Genomic DNA, 12,931 nt, shown 5'->3' with positions numbered 1-12,931 from the left:
TTCTTTTTTGGTTTGCTACAATGCCTTTTCTGAAACGTTGTCTCCTTCTGCTGGAACACTGACTTCTTTCATTTAATGCCTGCAGACTATAAAAGAGAACCCAACCCAAAAAGTTTGGTTGATTAGTCTGTGGCATTCTGTTAAACTGTTGCTTATGGCGGTCTCTGTGAGCTTCTCAGCGACATTCAGCCAGCCAGGTATCCTGCCTGCAGTAGATGGAATGTGGCAATGGAACGCTGGCTGCGCGTGTCATAATAGGCTCTGAGCCTTTATATACCTGTGTACAGCAGCAGCCACCTTCAGTCTGCTGCTGGACAGCCAGCAGCAGCAGCAGCAGGAGAGGTATGTAATCAGGAGCCCTCCTGCTAAGGGTAGACAGCTGCTCGTTCCACCCCACCCCCCGCCTTAATTGGTTCTCCTCCCTTCCAACGGTGTTGAGGCGGGTGGGAACAGCAGGGGGTGAAGGTGCTGTGTTTAAAGAGGTGGAGTTATGCAGATCTAAAACGCGTGGATTGCAGCAGCAGCAAGCCGAAAAGTGCAGGCATGTAAGGGATCTAGAGGTTGACAACATGTCTTCTTAACGGGAGTCCAGGAGCTCATCTCCACAAATGGACTTTTCAGGATCCTTGGGTGGCTCCGTAGTTTGAAACCAATTCTGGTTATCGCTTCTCGGCCTTTTGGCTAAGATCAAGTGTAGTATCTGTTCTTATCAGTTTAATATCTGATACGTCCCCTATCTGGGGACCATATATTAAATGGATTTTTAGAACAGGGAGATGGAAAAAGAGCTTGCTCTGTCCACTCCACGCATTGACCTGGTATTGCAGTATCTCCAGGACCGGTGCACCCCTTCTTTAATGCAGTTTCTAAAATCAGAAAGAATTGAATTCAATGTTTTTTGTTCATTTTGCTTGTTTGTCGGATTTTGGGATGGACTCTTTGGCTTTGCTTTTCTTCTCCTCATTGGATTTTTCATGTTCAAAGTTGCAGAAGCCAGATTACAAGCTCATTTTGGTTCAACTTCAGCAACTGTGCATTGCATTGCCATGTAATGTGATGCAATGCTATCTTTCTAGCTCTCCCTTTTTACTTCCTTTTGGATAAACAGACATATTAGGCAAGCATTTTGGAGCTTTCACCTAAATAACTACAGGTGGTGAGATAAGCTGCACAATATAATTGACCTTTCAGTATATTGTTGCACACACACCATCTATTTAGCAAATGCCCTTGTTATCAACAGCAGCCTTTTAAACTCACCTGAGCTAACAGGTATGTGCGCTGGTTACTCTGCTGCACTTAAAATTTCTTTTTTGGTTTGCTACAATGCCTTTTCTGAAACGTTGTCTCCTTCTGCTGGAACACTGACTTCTTTCATTTAATGCCTGCAGACTATAAAAGAGAACCCAACCCAAAAAGTTTGGTTGATTAGTCTGTGGCATTCTGTTAAACTGTTGCTTATGGCGGTCTCTGTGAGCTTCTCAGCGACATTCAGCCAGCCAGGTATCCTGCCTGCAGTAGATGGAATGTGGCAATGGAACGCTGGCTGCGCGTGTCATAATAGGCTCTGAGCCTTTATATACCTGTGCACAGCAGCAGCCACCTTCAGTCTGCTGCTGGACAGCCAGCAGCAGCAGCAGCAGGAGAGGTATGTAATCAGGAGCCCTCCTGCTAAGGGTAGACAGCTGCTCGTTCCACCCCACCCCCCGCCTTAATTGGTTCTCCTCCCTTCCAACGGTGTTGAGGCGGGTGGGAACAGCAGCGGGTGAAGGTGCTGTGTTTAAAGAGGTGGAGTTATGCAGATCTAAAACGCGTGGATTGCAGCAGCAGCAAGCCGAAAAGTGCAGGCATGTAAGGGATCTAGAGGTTGACAACATGTCTTCTTAACGGGAGTCCAGGAGCTCATCTCCACAAATGGACTTTTCAGGATCCTTGGGTGGCTCCGTAGTTTGAAACCAATTCTGGTTATCGCTTCTCGGCCTTTTGGCTAAGATCAAGTGTAGTATCTGTTCTTATCAGTTTAATATCTGATACGTCCCCTATCTGGGGACCATATATTAAATGGATTTTTAGAACAGGGAGATGGAAAAAGAGCTTGCTCTGTCCACTCCACGCATTGACCTGGTATTGCAGTATCTCCAGGACCGGTGCACCCCTTCTTTAATGCAGTTTCTAAAATCAGAAAGAATTGAATTCAATGTTTTTTGTTCATTTTGCTTGTTTGTCGGATTTTGGGATGGACTCTTTGGCTTTGCTTTTCTTCTCCTCATTGGATTTTTCATGTTCAAAGTTGCAGAAGCCAGATTACAAGCTCATTTTGGTTCAACTTCAGCAACTGTGCATTGCATTGCCATGTAATGTGATGCAATGCTATCTTTCTAGCTCTCCCTTTTTACTTCCTTTTAGATAAACAGACATATTAGGCAAGCATTTTGGAGCTTTCACCTAAATAACTACAGGTGGTGAGATAAGCTGCACAATATAATTGACCTTTCAGTACATTGTTGCACACACACCATCTATTTAGCAAATGCCCTTGTTATCAACAGCAGCCTTTTAAACTCACCTGAGCTAACAGGTATGTGCGCTGGTTACTCTGCTGCGCTTAAAATTTCTTTTTTGGTTTGCTACAATGCCTTTTCTGAAACGTTGTCTCCTTCTGCTGGAACACTGACTTCTTTCATTTAATGCCTGCAGACTATAAAAGAGAACCCAACCCAAAAAGTTTGGTTGATTAGTCTGTGGCATTCTGTTAAACTGTTGCTTATGGCGGTCTCTGTGAGCTTCTCAGCGACATTCAGCCAGCCAGGTATCCTGCCTGCAGTAGATGGAATGTGGCAATGGAACGCTGGCTGCGCGTGTCATAATAGGCTCTGAGCCTTTATATACCTGTGCACAGCAGCAGCCACCTTCAGTCTGCTGCTGGACAGCCAGCAGCAGCAGCAGCAGGAGAGGTATGTAATCAGGAGCCCTCCTGCTAAGGGTAGACAGCTGCTCGTTCCACCCCACCCCCCGCCTTAATTGGTTCTCCTCCCTTCCAACGGTGTTGAGGCGGGTGGGAACAGCAGGGGGTGAAGGTGCTGTGTTTAAAGAGGTGGAGTTATGCAGATCTAAAACGCGTGGATTGCAGCAGCAGCAAGCCGAAAAGTGCAGGCATGTAAGGGATCTAGAGGTTGACAACATGTCTTCTTAACGGGAGTCCAGGAGCTCATCTCCACAAATGGACTTTTCAGGATCCTTGGGTGGCTCCGTAGTTTGAAACCAATTCTGGTTATCGCTTCTCGGCCTTTTGGCTAAGATCAAGTGTAGTATCTGTTCTTATCAGTTTAATATCTGATACGTCCCCTATCTGGGGACCATATATTAAATGGATTTTTAGAACAGGGAGATGGAAAAAGAGCTTGCTCTGTCCACTCCACGCATTGACCTGGTATTGCAGTATCTCCAGGACCGGTGCACCCCTTCTTTAATGCAGTTTCTAAAATCAGAAAGAATTGAATTCAATGTTTTTTGTTCATTTTGCTTGTTTGTCGGATTTTGGGATGGACTCTTTGGCTTTGCTTTTCTTCTCCTCATTGGATTTTTCATGTTCAAAGTTGCAGAAGCCAGATTACAAGCTCATTTTGGTTCAACTTCAGCAACTGTGCATTGCATTGCCATGTAATGTGATGCAATGCTATCTTTCTAGCTCTCCCTTTTTACTTCCTTTTGGATAAACAGACATATTAGGCAAGCATTTTGGAGCTTTCACCTAAATAACTACAGGTGGTGAGATAAGCTGCACAATATAATTGACCTTTCAGTATATTGTTGCACACACACCATCTATTTAGCAAATGCCCTTGTTATCAACAGCAGCCTTTTAAACTCACCTGAGCTAACAGGTATGTGCGCTGGTTACTCTGCTGCGCTTAAAATTTCTTTTTTGGTTTGCTACAATGCCTTTTCTGAAACGTTGTCTCCTTCTGCTGGAACACTGACTTCTTTCATTTAATGCCTGCAGACTATAAAAGAGAACCCAACCCAAAAAGTTTGGTTGATTAGTCTGTGGCATTCTGTTAAACTGTTGCTTATGGCGGTCTCTGTGAGCTTCTCAGCGACATTCAGCCAGCCAGGTATCCTGCCTGCAGTAGATGGAATGTGGCAATGGAACGCTGGCTGCGCGTGTCATAATAGGCTCTGAGCCTTTATATACCTGTGCACAGCAGCAGCCACCTTCAGTCTGCTGCTGGACAGCCAGCAGCAGCAGCAGCAGGAGAGGTATGTAATCAGGAGCCCTCCTGCTAAGGGTAGACAGCTGCTCGTTCCACCCCACCCCCCGCCTTAATTGGTTCTCCTCCCTTCCAACGGTGTTGAGGCGGGTGGGAACAGCAGGGGGTGAAGGTGCTGTGTTTAAAGAGGTGGAGTTATGCAGATCTAAAACGCGTGGATTGCAGCAGCAGCAAGCCGAAAAGTGCAGGCATGTAAGGGATCTAGAGGTTGACAACATGTCTTCTTAACGGGAGTCCAGGAGCTCATCTCCACAAATGGACTTTTCAGGATCCTTGGGTGGCTCCGTAGTTTGAAACCAATTCTGGTTATCGCTTCTCGGCCTTTTGGCTAAGATCAAGTGTAGTATCTGTTCTTATCAGTTTAATATCTGATACGTCCCCTATCTGGGGACCATATATTAAATGGATTTTTAGAACAGGGAGATGGAAAAAGAGCTTGCTCTGTCCACTCCACGCATTGACCTGGTATTGCAGTATCTCCAGGACCGGTGCACCCCTTCTTTAATGCAGTTTCTAAAATCAGAAAGAATTGAATTCAATGTTTTTTGTTCATTTTGCTTGTTTGTCGGATTTTGGGATGGACTCTTTGGCTTTGCTTTTCTTCTCCTCATTGGATTTTTCATGTTCAAAGTTGCAGAAGCCAGATTACAAGCTCATTTTGGTTCAACTTCAGCAACTGTGCATTGCATTGCCATGTAATGTGATGCAATGCTATCTTTCTAGCTCTCCCTTTTTACTTCCTTTTGGATAAACAGACATATTAGGCAAGCATTTTGGAGCTTTCACCTAAATAACTACAGGTGGTGAGATAAGCTGCACAATATAATTGACCTTTCAGTATATTGTTGCACACACACCATCTATTTAGCAAATGCCCTTGTTATCAACAGCAGCCTTTTAAACTCACCTGAGCTAACAGGTATGTGCGCTGGTTACTCTGCTGCACTTAAAATTTCTTTTTTGGTTTGCTACAATGCCTTTTCTGAAACGTTGTCTCCTTCTGCTGGAACACTGACTTCTTTCATTTAATGCCTGCAGACTATAAAAGAGAACCCAACCCAAAAAGTTTGGTTGATTAGTCTGTGGCATTCTGTTAAACTGTTGCTTATGGCGGTCTCTGTGAGCTTCTCAGCGACATTCAGCCAGCCAGGTATCCTGCCTGCAGTAGATGGAATGTGGCAATGGAACGCTGGCTGCGCGTGTCATAATAGGCTCTGAGCCTTTATATACCTGTGCACAGCAGCAGCCACCTTCAGTCTGCTGCTGGACAGCCAGCAGCAGCAGCAGCAGGAGAGGTATGTAATCAGGAGCCCTCCTGCTAAGGGTAGACAGCTGCTCGTTCCACCCCACCCCCCGCCTTAATTGGTTCTCCTCCCTTCCAACGGTGTTGAGGCGGGTGGGAACAGCAGCGGGTGAAGGTGCTGTGTTTAAAGAGGTGGAGTTATGCAGATCTAAAACGCGTGGATTGCAGCAGCAGCAAGCCGAAAAGTGCAGGCATGTAAGGGATCTAGAGGTTGACAACATGTCTTCTTAACGGGAGTCCAGGAGCTCATCTCCACAAATGGACTTTTCAGGATCCTTGGGTGGCTCCGTAGTTTGAAACCAATTCTGGTTATCGCTTCTCGGCCTTTTGGCTAAGATCAAGTGTAGTATCTGTTCTTATCAGTTTAATATCTGATACGTCCCCTATCTGGGGACCATATATTAAATGGATTTTTAGAACAGGGAGATGGAAAAAGAGCTTGCTCTGTCCACTCCACGCATTGACCTGGTATTGCAGTATCTCCAGGACCGGTGCACCCCTTCTTTAATGCAGTTTCTAAAATCAGAAAGAATTGAATTCAATGTTTTTTGTTCATTTTGCTTGTTTGTCGGATTTTGGGATGGACTCTTTGGCTTTGCTTTTCTTCTCCTCATTGGATTTTTCATGTTCAAAGTTGCAGAAGCCAGATTACAAGCTCATTTTGGTTCAACTTCAGCAACTGTGCATTGCATTGCCATGTAATGTGATGCAATGCTATCTTTCTAGCTCTCCCTTTTTACTTCCTTTTAGATAAACAGACATATTAGGCAAGCATTTTGGAGCTTTCACCTAAATAACTACAGGTGGTGAGATAAGCTGCACAATATAATTGACCTTTCAGTACATTGTTGCACACACACCATCTATTTAGCAAATGCCCTTGTTATCAACAGCAGCCTTTTAAACTCACCTGAGCTAACAGGTATGTGCGCTGGTTACTCTGCTGCGCTTAAAATTTCTTTTTTGGTTTGCTACAATGCCTTTTCTGAAACGTTGTCTCCTTCTGCTGGAACACTGACTTCTTTCATTTAATGCCTGCAGACTATAAAAGAGAACCCAACCCAAAAAGTTTGGTTGATTAGTCTGTGGCATTCTGTTAAACTGTTGCTTATGGCGGTCTCTGTGAGCTTCTCAGCGACATTCAGCCAGCCAGGTATCCTGCCTGCAGTAGATGGAATGTGGCAATGGAACGCTGGCTGCGCGTGTCATAATAGGCTCTGAGCCTTTATATACCTGTGCACAGCAGCAGCCACCTTCAGTCTGCTGCTGGACAGCCAGCAGCAGCAGCAGCAGGAGAGGTATGTAATCAGGAGCCCTCCTGCTAAGGGTAGACAGCTGCTCGTTCCACCCCACCCCCCGCCTTAATTGGTTCTCCTCCCTTCCAACGGTGTTGAGGCGGGTGGGAACAGCAGGGGGTGAAGGTGCTGTGTTTAAAGAGGTGGAGTTATGCAGATCTAAAACGCGTGGATTGCAGCAGCAGCAAGCCGAAAAGTGCAGGCATGTAAGGGATCTAGAGGTTGACAACATGTCTTCTTAACGGGAGTCCAGGAGCTCATCTCCACAAATGGACTTTTCAGGATCCTTGGGTGGCTCCGTAGTTTGAAACCAATTCTGGTTATCGCTTCTCGGCCTTTTGGCTAAGATCAAGTGTAGTATCTGTTCTTATCAGTTTAATATCTGATACGTCCCCTATCTGGGGACCATATATTAAATGGATTTTTAGAACAGGGAGATGGAAAAAGAGCTTGCTCTGTCCACTCCACGCATTGACCTGGTATTGCAGTATCTCCAGGACCGGTGCACCCCTTCTTTAATGCAGTTTCTAAAATCAGAAAGAATTGAATTCAATGTTTTTTGTTCATTTTGCTTGTTTGTCGGATTTTGGGATGGACTCTTTGGCTTTGCTTTTCTTCTCCTCATTGGATTTTTCATGTTCAAAGTTGCAGAAGCCAGATTACAAGCTCATTTTGGTTCAACTTCAGCAACTGTGCATTGCATTGCCATGTAATGTGATGCAATGCTATCTTTCTAGCTCTCCCTTTTTACTTCCTTTTGGATAAACAGACATATTAGGCAAGCATTTTGGAGCTTTCACCTAAATAACTACAGGTGGTGAGATAAGCTGCACAATATAATTGACCTTTCAGTATATTGTTGCACACACACCATCTATTTAGCAAATGCCCTTGTTATCAACAGCAGCCTTTTAAACTCACCTGAGCTAACAGGTATGTGCGCTGGTTACTCTGCTGCGCTTAAAATTTCTTTTTTGGTTTGCTACAATGCCTTTTCTGAAACGTTGTCTCCTTCTGCTGGAACACTGACTTCTTTCATTTAATGCCTGCAGACTATAAAAGAGAACCCAACCCAAAAAGTTTGGTTGATTAGTCTGTGGCATTCTGTTAAACTGTTGCTTATGGCGGTCTCTGTGAGCTTCTCAGCGACATTCAGCCAGCCAGGTATCCTGCCTGCAGTAGATGGAATGTGGCAATGGAACGCTGGCTGCGCGTGTCATAATAGGCTCTGAGCCTTTATATACCTGTGCACAGCAGCAGCCACCTTCAGTCTGCTGCTGGACAGCCAGCAGCAGCAGCAGCAGGAGAGGTATGTAATCAGGAGCCCTCCTGCTAAGGGTAGACAGCTGCTCGTTCCACCCCACCCCCCGCCTTAATTGGTTCTCCTCCCTTCCAACGGTGTTGAGGCGGGTGGGAACAGCAGGGGGTGAAGGTGCTGTGTTTAAAGAGGTGGAGTTATGCAGATCTAAAACGCGTGGATTGCAGCAGCAGCAAGCCGAAAAGTGCAGGCATGTAAGGGATCTAGAGGTTGACAACATGTCTTCTTAACGGGAGTCCAGGAGCTCATCTCCACAAATGGACTTTTCAGGATCCTTGGGTGGCTCCGTAGTTTGAAACCAATTCTGGTTATCGCTTCTCGGCCTTTTGGCTAAGATCAAGTGTAGTATCTGTTCTTATCAGTTTAATATCTGATACGTCCCCTATCTGGGGACCATATATTAAATGGATTTTTAGAACAGGGAGATGGAAAAAGAGCTTGCTCTGTCCACTCCACGCATTGACCTGGTATTGCAGTATCTCCAGGACCGGTGCACCCCTTCTTTAATGCAGTTTCTAAAATCAGAAAGAATTGAATTCAATGTTTTTTGTTCATTTTGCTTGTTTGTCGGATTTTGGGATGGACTCTTTGGCTTTGCTTTTCTTCTCCTCATTGGATTTTTCATGTTCAAAGTTGCAGAAGCCAGATTACAAGCTCATTTTGGTTCAACTTCAGCAACTGTGCATTGCATTGCCATGTAATGTGATGCAATGCTATCTTTCTAGCTCTCCCTTTTTACTTCCTTTTGGATAAACAGACATATTAGGCAAGCATTTTGGAGCTTTCACCTAAATAACTACAGGTGGTGAGATAAGCTGCACAATATAATTGACCTTTCAGTATATTGTTGCACACACACCATCTATTTAGCAAATGCCCTTGTTATCAACAGCAGCCTTTTAAACTCACCTGAGCTAACAGGTATGTGCGCTGGTTACTCTGCTGCGCTTAAAATTTCTTTTTTGGTTTGCTACAATGCCTTTTCTGAAACGTTGTCTCCTTCTGCTGGAACACTGACTTCTTTCATTTAATGCCTGCAGACTATAAAAGAGAACCCAACCCAAAAAGTTTGGTTGATTAGTCTGTGGCATTCTGTTAAACTGTTGCTTATGGCGGTCTCTGTGAGCTTCTCAGCGACATTCAGCCAGCCAGGTATCCTGCCTGCAGTAGATGGAATGTGGCAATGGAACGCTGGCTGCGCGTGTCATAATAGGCTCTGAGCCTTTATATACCTGTGCACAGCAGCAGCCACCTTCAGTCTGCTGCTGGACAGCCAGCAGCAGCAGCAGCAGGAGAGGTATGTAATCAGGAGCCCTCCTGCTAAGGGTAGACAGCTGCTCGTTCCACCCCACCCCCCGCCTTAATTGGTTCTCCTCCCTTCCAACGGTGTTGAGGCGGGTGGGAACAGCAGGGGGTGAAGGTGCTGTGTTTAAAGAGGTGGAGTTATGCAGATCTAAAACGCGTGGATTGCAGCAGCAGCAAGCCGAAAAGTGCAGGCATGTAAGGGATCTAGAGGTTGACAACATGTCTTCTTAACGGGAGTCCAGGAGCTCATCTCCACAAATGGACTTTTCAGGATCCTTGGGTGGCTCCGTAGTTTGAAACCAATTCTGGTTATCGCTTCTCGGCCTTTGGCTAAGATCAAGTGTAGTATCTGTTCTTATCAGTTTAATATCTGATACGTCCCCTATCTGGGGACCATATATTAAATGGATTTTTAGAACAGGGAGATGGAAAAAGAGCTTGCTCTGTCCACTCCACGCATTGACCTGGTATTGCAGTATCTCCAGGACCGGTGCACCCCTTCTTTAATGCAGTTTCTAAAATCAGAAAGAATTGAATTCAATGTTTTTTGTTCATTTTGCTTGTTTGTCGGATTTTGGGATGGACTCTTTGGCTTTGCTTTTCTTCTCCTCATTGGATTTTTCATGTTCAAAGTTGCAGAAGCCAGATTACAAGCTCATTTTGGTTCAATTTCAGCAACTGTGCATTGCATTGCCATGTAATGTGATGCAATGCTATCTTTCTAGCTCTCCCTTTTTACTTCCTTTTGGATAAACAGACATATTAGGCAAGCATTTTGGAGCTTTCACCTAAATAACTACAGGTGGTGAGATAAGCTGCACAATATAATTGACCTTTCAGTATATTGTTGCACACACACCATCTATTTAGCAAATGCCCTTGTTATCAACAGCAGCCTTTTAAACTCACCTGAGCTAACAGGTATGTGCGCTGGTTACTCTGCTGCGCTTAAAATTTCTTTTTTGGTTTGCTACAATGCCTTTTCTGAAACGTTGTCTCCTTCTGCTGGAACACTGACTTCTTTCATTTAATGCCTGCAGACTATAAAAGAGAACCCAACCCAAAAAGTTTGGTTGATTAGTCTGTGGCATTCTGTTAAACTGTTGCTTATGGCGGTCTCTGTGAGCTTCTCAGCGACATTCAGCCAGCCAGGTATCCTGCCTGCAGTAGATGGAATGTGGCAATGGAACGCTGGCTGCGCGTGTCATAATAGGCTCTGAGCCTTTATATACCTGTGCACAGCAGCAGCCACCTTCAGTCTGCTGCTGGACAGCCAGCAGCAGCAGCAGCAGGAGAGGTATGTAATCAGGAGCCCTCCTGCTAAGGGTAGACAGCTGCTCGTTCCACCCCACCCCCCGCCTTAATTGGTTCTCCTCCCTTCCAACGGTGTTGAGGCGGGTGGGAACAGCAGGGGGTGAAGGTGCTGTGTTTAAAGAGGTGGAGTTATGCAGATCTAAAACGCGTGGATTGCAGCAGCAGCAAGCCGAAAAGTGCAGGCATGTAAGGGATCTAGAGGTTGACAACATGTCTTCTTAACGGGAGTCCAGGAGCTCATCTCCACAAATGGACTTTTCAGGATCCTTGGGTGGCTCCGTAGTTTGAAACCAATTCTGGTTATCGCTTCTCGGCCTTTTGGCTAAGATCAAGTGTAGTATCTGTTCTTATCAGTTTAATATCTGATACGTCCCCTATCTGGGGACCATATATTAAATGGATTTTTAGAACAGGGAGATGGAAAAAGAGCTTGCTCTGTCCACTCCACGCATTGACCTGGTATTGCAGTATCTCCAGGACCGGTGCACCCCTTCTTTAATGCAGTTTCTAAAATCAGAAAGAATTGAATTCAATGTTTTTTGTTCATTTTGCTTGTTTGTCGGATTTTGGGATGGACTCTTTGGCTTTGCTTTTCTTCTCCTCATTGGATTTTTCATGTTCAAAGTTGCAGAAGCCAGATTACAAGCTCATTTTGGTTCAACTTCAGCAACTGTGCATTGCATTGCCATGTAATGTGATGCAATGCTATCTTTCTAGCTCTCCCTTTTTACTTCCTTTTGGATAAACAGACATATTAGGCAAGCATTTTGGAGCTTTCACCTAAATAACTACAGGTGGTGAGATAAGCTGCACAATATAATTGACCTTTCAGTATATTGTTGCACACACACCATCTATTTAGCAAATGCCCTTGTTATCAACAGCAGCCTTTTAAACTCACCTGAGCTAACAGGTATGTGCGCTGGTTACTCTGCTGCGCTTAAAATTTCTTTTTTGGTTTGCTACAATGCCTTTTCTGAAACGTTGTCTCCTTCTGCTGGAACACTGACTTCTTTCATTTAATGCCTGCAGACTATAAAAGAGAACCCAACCCAAAAAGTTTGGTTGATTAGTCTGTGGCATTCTGTTAAACTGTTGCTTATGGCGGTCTCTGTGAGCTTCTCAGCGACATTCAGCCAGCCAGGTATCCTGCCTGCAGTAGATGGAATGTGGCAATGGAACGCTGGCTGCGCGTGTCATAATAGGCTCTGAGCCTTTATATACCTGTGCACAGCAGCAGCCACCTTCAGTCTGCTGCTGGACAGCCAGCAGCAGCAGCAGCAGGAGAGGTATGTAATCAGGAGCCCTCCTGCTAAGGGTAGACAGCTGCTCGTTCCACCCCACCCCCCGCCTTAATTGGTTCTCCTCCCTTCCAACGGTGTTGAGGCGGGTGGGAACAGCAGGGGGTGAAGGTGCTGTGTTTAAAGAGGTGGAGTTATGCAGATCTAAAACGCGTGGATTGCAGCAGCAGCAAGCCGAAAAGTGCAGGCATGTAAGGGATCTAGAGGTTGACAACATGTCTTCTTAACGGGAGTCCAGGAGCTCATCTCCACAAATGGACTTTTCAGGATCCTTGGGTGGCTCCGTAGTTTGAAACCAATTCTGGTTATCGCTTCTCGGCCTTTGGCTAAGATCAAGTGTAGTATCTGTTCTTATCAGTTTAATATCTGATACGTCCCCTATCTGGGGACCATATATTAAATGGATTTTTAGAACAGGGAGATGGAAAAAGAGCTTGCTCTGTCCACTCCACGCATTGACCTGGTATTGCAGTATCTCCAGGACCGGTGCACCCCTTCTTTAATGCAGTTTCTAAAATCAGAAAGAATTGAATTCAATGTTTTTTGTTCATTTTGCTTGTTTGTCGGATTTTGGGATGGACTCTTTGGCTTTGCTTTTCTTCTCCTCATTGGATTTTTCATGTTCAAAGTTGCAGAAGCCAGATTACAAGCTCATTTTGGTTCAATTTCAGCAACTGTGCATTGCATTGCCATGTAATGTGATGCAATGCTATCTTTCTAGCTCTCCCTTTTTACTTCCTTTTGGATAAACAGACATATTAGGCAAGCATTTTGGAGCTTTCACCTAAATAACTACAGGTGGTGAGATAAGCTGCACAATATAA

At 44.9% G+C, this 12,931-nt stretch overlaps 10 non-coding genes across 10 annotated transcripts; all 10 read left to right on the top strand.

The window, feature by feature from the left end:
* The first annotated feature begins 661 nt into the window (after positions 1 to 661).
* LOC141232283 (U2 spliceosomal RNA) lies at positions 662 to 852 on the top strand. The gene has a single exon (XR_012298539.1). It is a non-coding gene; the product is annotated as a U2 spliceosomal RNA (small nuclear RNA).
* A 1,115-nt stretch (positions 853 to 1,967) lies between these two features.
* On the top strand, positions 1,968 to 2,158 carry LOC141232282 (U2 spliceosomal RNA). The gene has a single exon (XR_012298538.1). It is a non-coding gene; the product is annotated as a U2 spliceosomal RNA (small nuclear RNA).
* A 1,115-nt stretch (positions 2,159 to 3,273) lies between these two features.
* Positions 3,274 to 3,464, top strand: LOC141232281 (U2 spliceosomal RNA). The gene has a single exon (XR_012298537.1). It is a non-coding gene; the product is annotated as a U2 spliceosomal RNA (small nuclear RNA).
* A 1,115-nt stretch (positions 3,465 to 4,579) lies between these two features.
* LOC141232280 (U2 spliceosomal RNA) lies at positions 4,580 to 4,770 on the top strand. Its single transcript, XR_012298536.1, has one exon. It is a non-coding gene; the product is annotated as a U2 spliceosomal RNA (small nuclear RNA).
* A 1,115-nt stretch (positions 4,771 to 5,885) lies between these two features.
* LOC141232279 (U2 spliceosomal RNA) lies at positions 5,886 to 6,076 on the top strand. Its single transcript, XR_012298535.1, has one exon. It is a non-coding gene; the product is annotated as a U2 spliceosomal RNA (small nuclear RNA).
* Positions 6,077 to 7,191: 1,115 nt separating this feature from the next.
* On the top strand, positions 7,192 to 7,382 carry LOC141232277 (U2 spliceosomal RNA). The gene has a single exon (XR_012298533.1). It is a non-coding gene; the product is annotated as a U2 spliceosomal RNA (small nuclear RNA).
* A 1,115-nt stretch (positions 7,383 to 8,497) lies between these two features.
* Positions 8,498 to 8,688, top strand: LOC141232276 (U2 spliceosomal RNA). Its single transcript, XR_012298532.1, has one exon. It is a non-coding gene; the product is annotated as a U2 spliceosomal RNA (small nuclear RNA).
* Positions 8,689 to 9,803: 1,115 nt separating this feature from the next.
* LOC141231766 (U2 spliceosomal RNA) lies at positions 9,804 to 9,993 on the top strand. Its single transcript, XR_012298076.1, has one exon. It is a non-coding gene; the product is annotated as a U2 spliceosomal RNA (small nuclear RNA).
* A 1,115-nt stretch (positions 9,994 to 11,108) lies between these two features.
* Positions 11,109 to 11,299, top strand: LOC141232275 (U2 spliceosomal RNA). Its single transcript, XR_012298531.1, has one exon. It is a non-coding gene; the product is annotated as a U2 spliceosomal RNA (small nuclear RNA).
* Positions 11,300 to 12,414: 1,115 nt separating this feature from the next.
* On the top strand, positions 12,415 to 12,604 carry LOC141231765 (U2 spliceosomal RNA). Its single transcript, XR_012298075.1, has one exon. It is a non-coding gene; the product is annotated as a U2 spliceosomal RNA (small nuclear RNA).
* The last annotated feature ends 327 nt before the right edge of the window (positions 12,605 to 12,931 follow it).

This window comes from Phyllobates terribilis, unplaced genomic scaffold (genome assembly GCF_046119375.1).
Source record: "Phyllobates terribilis strain yellow unplaced genomic scaffold, ASM4611937v1 Scaffold_538__1_contigs__length_1162401, whole genome shotgun sequence".
Taxonomy (NCBI): domain Eukaryota; kingdom Metazoa; phylum Chordata; class Amphibia; order Anura; family Dendrobatidae; genus Phyllobates; species Phyllobates terribilis.
This window is presented reverse-complemented; position numbering and strand designations above follow the sequence as displayed.